Below are 10325 nucleotides of genomic sequence, written 5' to 3' on the forward strand. Positions count from 1 at the left end.
CTTTTATATTATGTATGTTATACCACAATAAAAAAGTGTTCATAGTTCAAAGTGTTCTGAACAGACATTTCTCCAAAGAAGATATACAGATGGCCAATAGGCACATGAAAAGATGCTCATCATCACTGATCATCAGGGAAATGCAAATCAAAACTACACTAAGATATCACTTTACACCTGTTAGAATGGCTAAAATAACCAAAACAAAAAGTAACAAATGTTGGAGAGGTTGTGGAGAAAAAGGAACCCTCATACACTGCTGGTGGGAATGCAAACTGGTGCAGCCACTATGGAAAACAGTATGGAGATTTCTCAAAAAATTAAAAATAGGAATACTATATGACCCACCCATCCCACTACTGGATATCTATCCAAAGAACTTGAAATCAGCAATTCCAAAAGTCCCATGCAGCCCATTGCAGCATTATTTACAATAGCCAAGACTTGGAACCAAGCTAAGTGCCCATCGACTGATGATTGGATAAAGAAGATATGGTATATACATACAATGGAATACTGCTCAGCCATAAAAAAGGAAAAAATCCTCCCATTCACAACAACATGGATGGACCTTGAGGGTATCATGTTAAGTGAAATAAGCCAGATAGAGAAAGACAATCTCTGTATGACTCTACTCATATGTGGACGTTAAACATACAGACAAAGAGAACAGATTAGTGGTTACCAGGGGAAAGGGGGGGTGGGGGGTGGGGGGTGGGCACAAAGGGTGAAGTGGTGCACCTACAACATAACTGACAAACAATAATGTACAACTGAAATTTCACAAGGTTGTAAACTATGATCTCAATAAAAAGTTAAAAAAATTAAGTCTATGTCATATGGAGAAATTGAGTCAACAGCATATATACTAATCATTTAAATGCAAAATTGGAATCTTCTACAAGAAAATTGGCTCTAGATTAAAAGAGACTAAAGAGACACAATAACCAAATGAAATACATGAAACTCGGTTGAATCCTGGTTAGAAAAAAAAGATACTTGAGAGAACACTTTGGGAAATTTGAATATTTACTGGATATTAGATATGGTGAAATTATTGTTAATTTTCATAGGTGTAGTAATTGTAATGTAGTTGAGTAGGAGAGTGCCCTTACTGTTAGGAAATGCATGTTGAACTATGTAGAAGTGAAGTAGTATTTGCAACTTACTTTCAAATAGTTCAGGAAACAAAAAGTGTGTGTATGTGTGTGTGCATACTAGGCTAATATATATCTCCATGGGAAATGGTAGTTTTCCCCCAGAAACTACCAGACTAAGCCTAGGTCCCAGCAATAAGCATATTCGGATTCTGTTCTGCATTTAGTTTAAAAGTAGAATAAAAGACACTCAATTCAATACCTCCTTTTTGTTTTCTTTTTTAAATTTTTAATTATTTTATTGAGGTTATATTGGCTTATAACATTGTGTAAATTCCAGGTGTACATTATTATATTTCACTTTCTGTATAGACTGCATCATGTTCACCACCAATAGTCTAGTTTCTATCCATCACCACATATGTGTGCCCCTTTACTCCTTTTGCCCTCCCCCCATCCCCGTCTCCTCTGGTAACCACTAATTTGTTCTCCTTATCTGTGTGTTTGTTTGTTCATCTTTCACATATGAGTGAAATCATACAGTATTTGTCTTTCTCTATTTCACTTATTTCACTCAGCATACTATCCTGAATGTCCATCCATGTTGTAGCAAATGGCATGATTTTGTCTTTTTTTATGGCTACTATTCCTGTGTTTGTGTGTGTGTGTATGTACACCACATCTTTATCCATTCATGTTGATGGGCACTTGGTTTGCTTCCATGTCTTGGCTATTGTGTATAATGCTGTGATGAACATAAGGGTTCATATATCTTTTTGAATTATTGATTTCATATTCTTTGGATAGATACCCAGTAGTGGAATAGCTGGATCATGTGGTATTTCTATTTTTAATTTTTTGAGAAATCTTCATACTGTTTTCCGTAGTAGCTGCACCAGTTTGCATTCCCACCAGCAGTGTGTGAGGGTTCTCTTTTCTCCACATCCTCTCCAACACTTGTTATTTCTTGTCTTGTTATTTATAGTCATTCTGATGGGTGTGAGGTGATATCTCACTGTAGTTTTGATGTCCCTAATAATTAGTGATATTGAACCTCTTTTCATGTGCCTGTTTGCCATCTGTATACCTTCTTTTGAAAAATATCTGTTAATAGCCTCTGTCCATTTTTTGATCAGGTTGCTCTTTTTTTATCGTTGAGTTATATGGGTTCTTTATGTATTTTGGAAATTAACCCATTGTCAGATATATGATTTGCAAGTATTTTCTCCCAGTTGGTGGGTTGTCTTTTTGTTTTGTTGATGGTTTCCTTTGCTGTGCAGAAAATCTTTAGTCTGATATAGTCCCATTTGTTTATTTTTTCTTTTGTTTCCCTTGCCTGAGTAGACATGATATTCAAAAAGATACTCCTAAGACCAATGTCAAAGAGTGTACTGTCTATATTTTCTTCTAAGTGTTTTATGGTTTCAGGTCTTACATTCAAGTCTTTAATCCATTTTGAGTTAATTTTTGTGTATGGTGTAAAATAATGGTCTACTTCCATTCTTTTGCATGTGGCTGTCCAGTTTTCCCAACATCACTTATTGAAGAGACTTTACTTTCTCCATTGTATGTTATTGGCTCCTTTGTCAAAGATTAGCTGTCCATAGATGTGTGGTTTTATTTCTGGGCTCTCAATTCTGTTCCATTGATCTGTGTGTCTGTTTTTCTGCCAGTACCATGTTGTTTTGATTACTATAGCTTTGTAGTATATTTTTAATTCAGGGTGTGTGATACCTCCAACTTTGCTCTTTTTTCTCAGGATTGTTTTGGCTATTCAGCATCTTTTGTTTTTCCATATAAATTTTAGGATTCTTTGTTCTATTTCCGTGAAGAATGTCATTGTGATTCTGATTGCATTGACCCTGTAGATAGCTTTAGGTAATATGGACATTTTAACTATGTTTATTCTTCCAATCAATAAGCATGGAATGTCTTTCCATTTTTTTATGTCTTCTTCAATTTCTTTCAATAATGTCTTACACTTTTCAGTGTATAGGTATTTCACCTCCTTGAATACCTTCTTTTTGTTTTTTAAGAGTAGAAATATGTTTATTGTTTTTACTAATTTGAGAGTATATATATATATATAAATATATATATATATGTAGGATATAATAAAATGAAAGGCCTATGTACACTCCCCATGCCATTATTAATTTTTTGGAATATATTTATAAAGTTTATTTAAAAGTTAACACAAATAGGATAATAATATGCACTCTGTTCAGTAAACTTGCTTTTTATACTTAATATATTCTGCATATATTTTTATGTCAATACATATAGATCCACATCATCTTTAACAATGGAAGCAAGTATACCATTATTTAGCCAATCCCTTATTGATATTTAGGTTGATTCCAATAATGTTCTGTAGGTGCTATAGTGAATATCCTTCTAAGAATATCTATGCATACTTGCAGATTATTTCTGAAGAACAAATTCCCATAAGTTTCATTGCTAGGTCAGAGGGTATGCATATTTAAAAATTTGATACCTATGTTATGCATTGAGTTGTGCCCTCCGCAAATTCCTATGTTGAAATTCTAACTGCCAGTATCTCAGAATGTGACCTTATTTGGAGATAGGGTCTTTGTAGAGGTAATCAAGTTAAGATGAGGTCATTAGGATGGGCCCTAATCCAATAGGACTTGTGTCCCTTATAAAAAGGTGAAATTTAGAGACAGATATACACACAGGGAGAACTCCATGTGAAGATGAAAGCAGAGACTGGGGTGATGCATCTACAAGTCAAGAAATGCTAAAGATTGCCAACAAACCATACCAGAAGCAAGGAGAGATGCCTGAAACAGATTCTTCCTCACAGCCTTCAGAAGGAACCAACCCTACTGACACCTTGATCTAGGCCCTCTGGCCTCCAGAACCATAAAATAATAAATTCCTGTTGTTTCAGCCACTCAGTTTGTGGTACTTTGTTATGGCAGCCCGAGCAAACTAGTATAACCCATTGCCAGACTTCTCTCCCCAAATGTTCCATCACATATTCCTATTCATAGTATATGAGAGTGCCCGTTTATTCTTCCTCTCCAACTGCAGGTGTCATCAATCTCCCTAATCTTTTTGAAGCTAATAGAAATTATTTTAATTTGCATATCTTTGAACATTAGTAAGATTGACTATCTTATAAATAGTGTGCTCATGACAGTCTTTTGCCCATTTTTCTGGTGCAGATAAACTTTTAAAAATAAATTTTTACAGTAATGTGTAAACATGTCAAACCACACACACACACACACACACACACAGAGCTGAAGAAGATGTAGTAAAAATTGTCTCCTTCCTCTGATCCTTAGCCATTTAGTCCTTTGTTCTAGAGGTGGAATAACCATTGTGACCAGATTCTTGTGCCTTTGAGCAAGTTGCTTAATCTCTCTATGTCTTGGTTTCCTCATCTGTAAAATGGGAATAATATCACCTACCTTAATAAAGTTGTTATGAGAGACTGGCCCCATGGCCTACTGGTTAAGCTGGGCACACTCTGCTTCAGTGATCTGGGTTCAGTTTCCAAGCACAGACCTACACCACTCGTTGGGGTCCATGCTGTGGCGGCAACCCACATACAAAATAGAGGAAGATTGGCACAGATGTTAGCTCAGGGTGAATCTTCCTCAGCAAAAAAAAGAAAAGAAAAGAAAAAAGTTGTTATGGGGATTAAATGTGTGAAATACAAAAAGCTCTTAGAACAGTGTCTCACAGATAATGTGTAATGCTACTGAAATTCTTCCAGTGATGCTACCTGCTTGTAAAACCATATGTATATAGATGCCTTTTTTTATGCATATAGTAGCATACTATACATACTATACTGTAACATATAGCACTACAACTTGCTTTAAGATATATATCTTGGAGGGGCCAGCCCCATGGCCAAGTGGTTAAGTTCGCACACTCTGCTTCAGCAGCCCAGAGTTTCGCCAGTTCGGATCCTGGGCATCAACATGGCACCACTCATCAGGCCATGTTGAGGTGGCATCCCACATGCCAAAACTAGAAGGACCCACGACTGAAATATACAACTATGTACTGGGGGGATTTGGGGAGAAAAAGCAATTAAAAAAATATATATCTTGGAGATTGTTCCATATTAGTAGTTATCAATAGTTCTCATTCTTTTAAAGGGCTGCATAATATTCCATTGTATATGTGTACCATAATTTTTTAAGCACTGCTCTATTGATAGGCATTTAGATAATTTCTAATATTTTGCCTCTATAAACAATGCTGCAGTGACTAGATATTTGCCTGCATGGGTGTACTTACTGGGTAAATTCCCAGAAGTAGAAGAACTGGGTCAAAGAGTAGGTATATTTTTAATGTTACTAGATATTGCCAAGTCACCCTTCAAAGAGGAAGTATCAGTTTACACCACTACCACCAATGTACGAGAGTTTCCATTTCCCCATGTCCTTAGTAGCACAGTGTGTTTAGATAACTTTTGGAATCTTTGACGTTATTGCAACCTTGTTCAAACCATGAAAGTAAAGATGAGTGAAAGTGTCACTGAGTCCATGTCTTGCTGAAAACGACATGATTCATTTAGAAAAATTGCTTCCTACTCAGCAGTTGTTTGGATTCAGCAGTCATCACCTGTGTCCTGTCCTCTCTAATTATTTAGATCCTATAATACATCAATGTAAATTATACCACAATAAGGCAGTTATTCAAAACAGTATCTCTGTTCCTGGCTGAAAAGACCAGTTTCACAGTTTCATTCAGAAGCTAAACATAATTCAAAAAAACAAACTGACTCACACGGTTTCACTTGAAAATCCTGTTTTGCTGTTAGGATAAAAATTAACACATAACATTTCTTTGGTTAACTACCCAGTAACTCTTTTATGGTGTAAATGAATATAACTAGTGGCTGTAACTAAAACCTGACATAGTGCTTGAACCAAAGAGAATAAGAGTCTGTAACAGACTTCTAGGCCAAAATCAGTCAGGCCTGTTTTTGTACAGCCCCTCAAGCTAAGAATGGTTTTTACATTGTTAATGGGTTGTACAAAAACAAAGCAGAAAAAAAAAAAAGGAAGAAGAATATGTGACAGAACCCTGTTACCCACAAAGCCTAAAAGCCTAACACATTTACTATCTGGCCCTTTGCAGAAAGTTTGCTGACTCCTGCAAGAGAAGAAAGTACTACACATTGTGTAAGAGAGAAGGGAAAGATGATGAGCAGAGAGTAACTTGCCATGGTTTTGTTTTGTTTTGTTTTGAAGTACTAACATTTAGAAACGGGAAAGTCTCAGAAAGCTTTTAGGCTAAAGAATATAAAATGAAATAAGAACTGCTCTGGACATCTTCCTAAGACCCAGAGAAAAATCAAGAGCATTTTTTTTACAGCACCTGTGGAATGATTCTTCACAGAACTTATTAATATCACTAATTAGGGCTGGGTACAAATATTAAATATCTCTGTGGCATTTTGCAGTTTACCTGGTACTTACAAGCACATTACTTCAATTTGAGGCTTACAACATTCCTAAGAGGCAGCTGTAGGTCAGAAATGATTATTAGTTTCTATAGGAGAAAAGTGAAGCTTAGAGCTATAGAGTAACCAATCCAAGGTCAACGTTATAAGTACCAGGATCAGATCTTGAACCCAGATCTTGAGACTCAACATCATATACTTTCCGTATATTCATATTTCCATGATAATTTGCATCCTGGTTTTACCTTCAATTCATGTACATTGAGTTTATCAAGAAATGAAAAGGGGCCAGCTCCGTGGCCGAGTGGTTAAGTTCTCCTGCTCCGATGCAGCAGCCCAAGGTTCGGATCCTGGGCGCCGACATGGCACCGCTCGTCAGGCCACGTTGAGGCGGCGTCCCACAACCCACAACTAGAAGGACCTGTAACTAGGATATACAACTGTGGGCGGGGGCGGGGGGTTTGGGCAGATAAAGCAGGAAAAAAAGAAAAAAAAGATTGGCAGCAGTTGTTAGCCCAGGTGCCAATCTTTAAAAAAAAAAAAAGAAATGAAAAGAAAAATGCATTAAATTACAGTAATTACTGTGGATTCACATATAAGATCAAAAGAGAGTTCTCAAACCAGATTGTTTTCATGACATTTATCATCACTGTAATCATCTTAGAAAACTTAATTTTTCCTTAAACAAATTCAAAGGAATGAAAGCTTACAACTCTAGATTCTAAATATAAACTCAAAAGTTTAAACTATCTTCTTAAAATATGTTCTTAAGAAAACTCTATGGTGCTGGCATAAGGACAGACACATAGATCAATGGAATCGAATTGAAGTTCCAGAAATAAACCCATACATTTATGGTCAATTGATTTTCAACAAGAATAAGAAGACAGGGGCCGGCCCCGTGGCTGAGTGGTTAAGTTTGCGCCCTCTGCTTCCACGGCCCAGGGTTTTGCCAGTTGGAATCCTGGGCATGGACCTGGCACCGCTCATCAAGCCATGCTAAGGTGGCATCCCACATGCCACAACTAGAAGGACCCACAATTAAGAATATACAACTACATACCAGGGGGCTTTGGGGAGAAAAAGGAAAAAAATGTTTAAAAAATCTTTAAAAAAAAAAGAATAACAGGACAATTCAATGGGGAAAGAATACACTGTTCAACAAATAGTGCTGCCAAAAGTGGATATCCACATGTAGAAGAATAAAGTTGAAACTTCCTGCCTCAAGCCTACACAAAAATTAACTCAGAATGGATCAAAGACTTAACTGTAGGACTAAAAGTATAAAACTCTTAGAAGAAAACATAGGTGTAAATTTTCATGACTGTAGACTAGGAGATGGTTTCTTAGACATGACACCTAAATCACAAGCAACCAAAGAAAAAAATATATAAACTAGACTTCATATAAGTAAAAAACTTTGGTGTTTCAAGGAACACTATCAAGAAAGTGAAGCGGGCCGGCCCGGTGGCGCAGCGGTTAAGTTTGCACATTCCGCTTCTTGGCGGCCTGGGGTTCCCCAGTTCGGATCCCGGGTGTGGACACGACACTGCTTGGCACGCCATGCTGTGGCAGGCGTCCCACGTATAAAGTAGAGGAAGATGGGCACGATGTTAGCTCAGGGCCAGGCTTCCTCAGCAAAAAGAGACGAGGACTGGCAGTAGTTAGCTCAGGGCTAATCTTCCTCAAAAAAAAAAAAAGACAGTGAAAAGACAGCTTACAGAATGGAAGAAAATTTTTGCAAATCACATTTCCTCTAAGGGGCTAGTATCCAGAATATTAAAAAACAAGAACTCTTACAAAACAACAATAAAAAGACAACCCAATTTAAAAATGGGCAAAGGATTTGTATAGACATTCTCCAAATAGTCAATTATAAACACATGAGAAGATGTTCAACACTCTTAGTCACCAGGGAAATGCAAATCAAAACCACAATTAAAAAGCACTTCACACTCACTATGATACCTATAATGAAAAAGACAGACAATTACAAGTATATCCCAGGATGTGGAGAAATTGGAACGCTCACACATCACTAATAAAAATATAAAATGATGTAGGCACTTTGGGAAACAGTTTGACAAAAGTTAAACATAGAGTTACCATATGACCCAGCAATTCCACTCCTTGATATACACCTGAGAAAACGGAAAACATATGTTCACACAAAAATTGTACACAAATGTCACAGCAAAACTATTCAGAATAATAAAAAAATAGAAACAACACAAATATCCATCAAGTGATGAATGGAAGTAAAATGTGGTATATCCATACAATGGAATATTATTTGGCCTCAAAAAGGAATGAAGTACTGACATATACTACAACATGGGTGAACCTTGAAAACATTATGCTAAGTGAAAGAGCCAGACACAAAGGCCCCATATGGTATGATTCCATTTATGCGAAATTTCCAGAGTAGACAAATCCATAGGGACAAAAAGTAGATTAGTGGTTTCCAGGGGCTGGGGGGAGGAAGAATGGGGAGTGATTGTTAATGGGTAGGGGGTTTCTTTTTGGGATGATGGGAATGTTCTGGAATTAGATACTGCTGACGTTGTACAACCTCATGAATATACTAAAAATCACTGAATTATACACTTCAAAAGAGTGAATTTCATAGTATGTGAATTATATCTTAATAATTTGTGTGTGTGTGTGTCTGAGGAAGACTGGCCCTGAGCTAACACCTGTTGCCAATCTTCCTCTTTTTGCTTGAGGAAGATCGTCCCTGAGGTAATGTCTGTGCCAACCTTCCTCTATTTTATGTGGGATACCGCCACAGCATGGCTTGACCAGCAGTGCCAGGTCCGCGCCTGGGATCCAAACCTGTGAACCTCAGGTCACCGAAGCAGAGCATGCAAACTTAACCACTACGCCACCAGGCCAGCCCCTTAATAAATTTTTTAATGAAGTTCTTTAAATTATCCTACCAATACCAATGTAATGTAAAGCCCCAATAAGGTCATTGTAGGAGCCAACAAATATAAAATAGATTAGGAAGGTATTTCAAGAGAAAGTTAATACAGGTGAAGTAGTAAAGCATAACTCCATGAGTAGATTGGGAAAATAGAAATAAAAACTGAAGCTGAAAAAAATCCGTAATTAATGAAAAAGTCATCTAGATCCAAACCAAGTTTAGGCGAGAGCAGAGGAAAAATAAACAAATTCCTTAATTAATAATTTTTCCCTTATTTAATTATAACTCTGAATCACAAAATCTCAGAGGCATTTCTAGGTCAAAAGAAAGTTATAAGAATAACATTATTAAGATCCCATTTTATTTGCAGCTCAAAGAGATGAAACAATCTGCCCAGCTTTACACGGCAGCAATGATGAAGCCAAGAAATCTCACCAAAGGCTTTCTCCTAATGCTTTACCTACCAGCTACTTTCATGTTGAAAATGTCAACTTTAAAGTGACATAATAAAGCCATACTTGCATGTCTCTGTCTAAACTCATTAAGAATTACTGTTAAGTATAAAGCCCGTGTTTATTTGAGCTTGCATTCTTACAGGAAACTGACTAAAACCTTTCTCATTGGATGAGAATATTCCATTTTCTAGTTACCTAGGAATTAAAATTTAAAATATTTCCTCACCTGAAGTTAAAGAGTAATAATTCCTACCTAAACATCCCAGCCACAATGAATGAACGAATGAATAAGCTGTTTACTACAGAACTGTGAAGGACCAAGATCCTTCAACACAGCCATTCTCCCACATTAAACACAAGACGCAGAAAAATGACATCATCTCATTGGAGATTTA

The sequence above is a fragment of the Equus przewalskii genome, chromosome 3 (assembly GCF_037783145.1).
Source record: "Equus przewalskii isolate Varuska chromosome 3, EquPr2, whole genome shotgun sequence".
In the NCBI taxonomy this organism is placed as follows: Eukaryota; Metazoa; Chordata; class Mammalia; order Perissodactyla; family Equidae; genus Equus; species Equus przewalskii.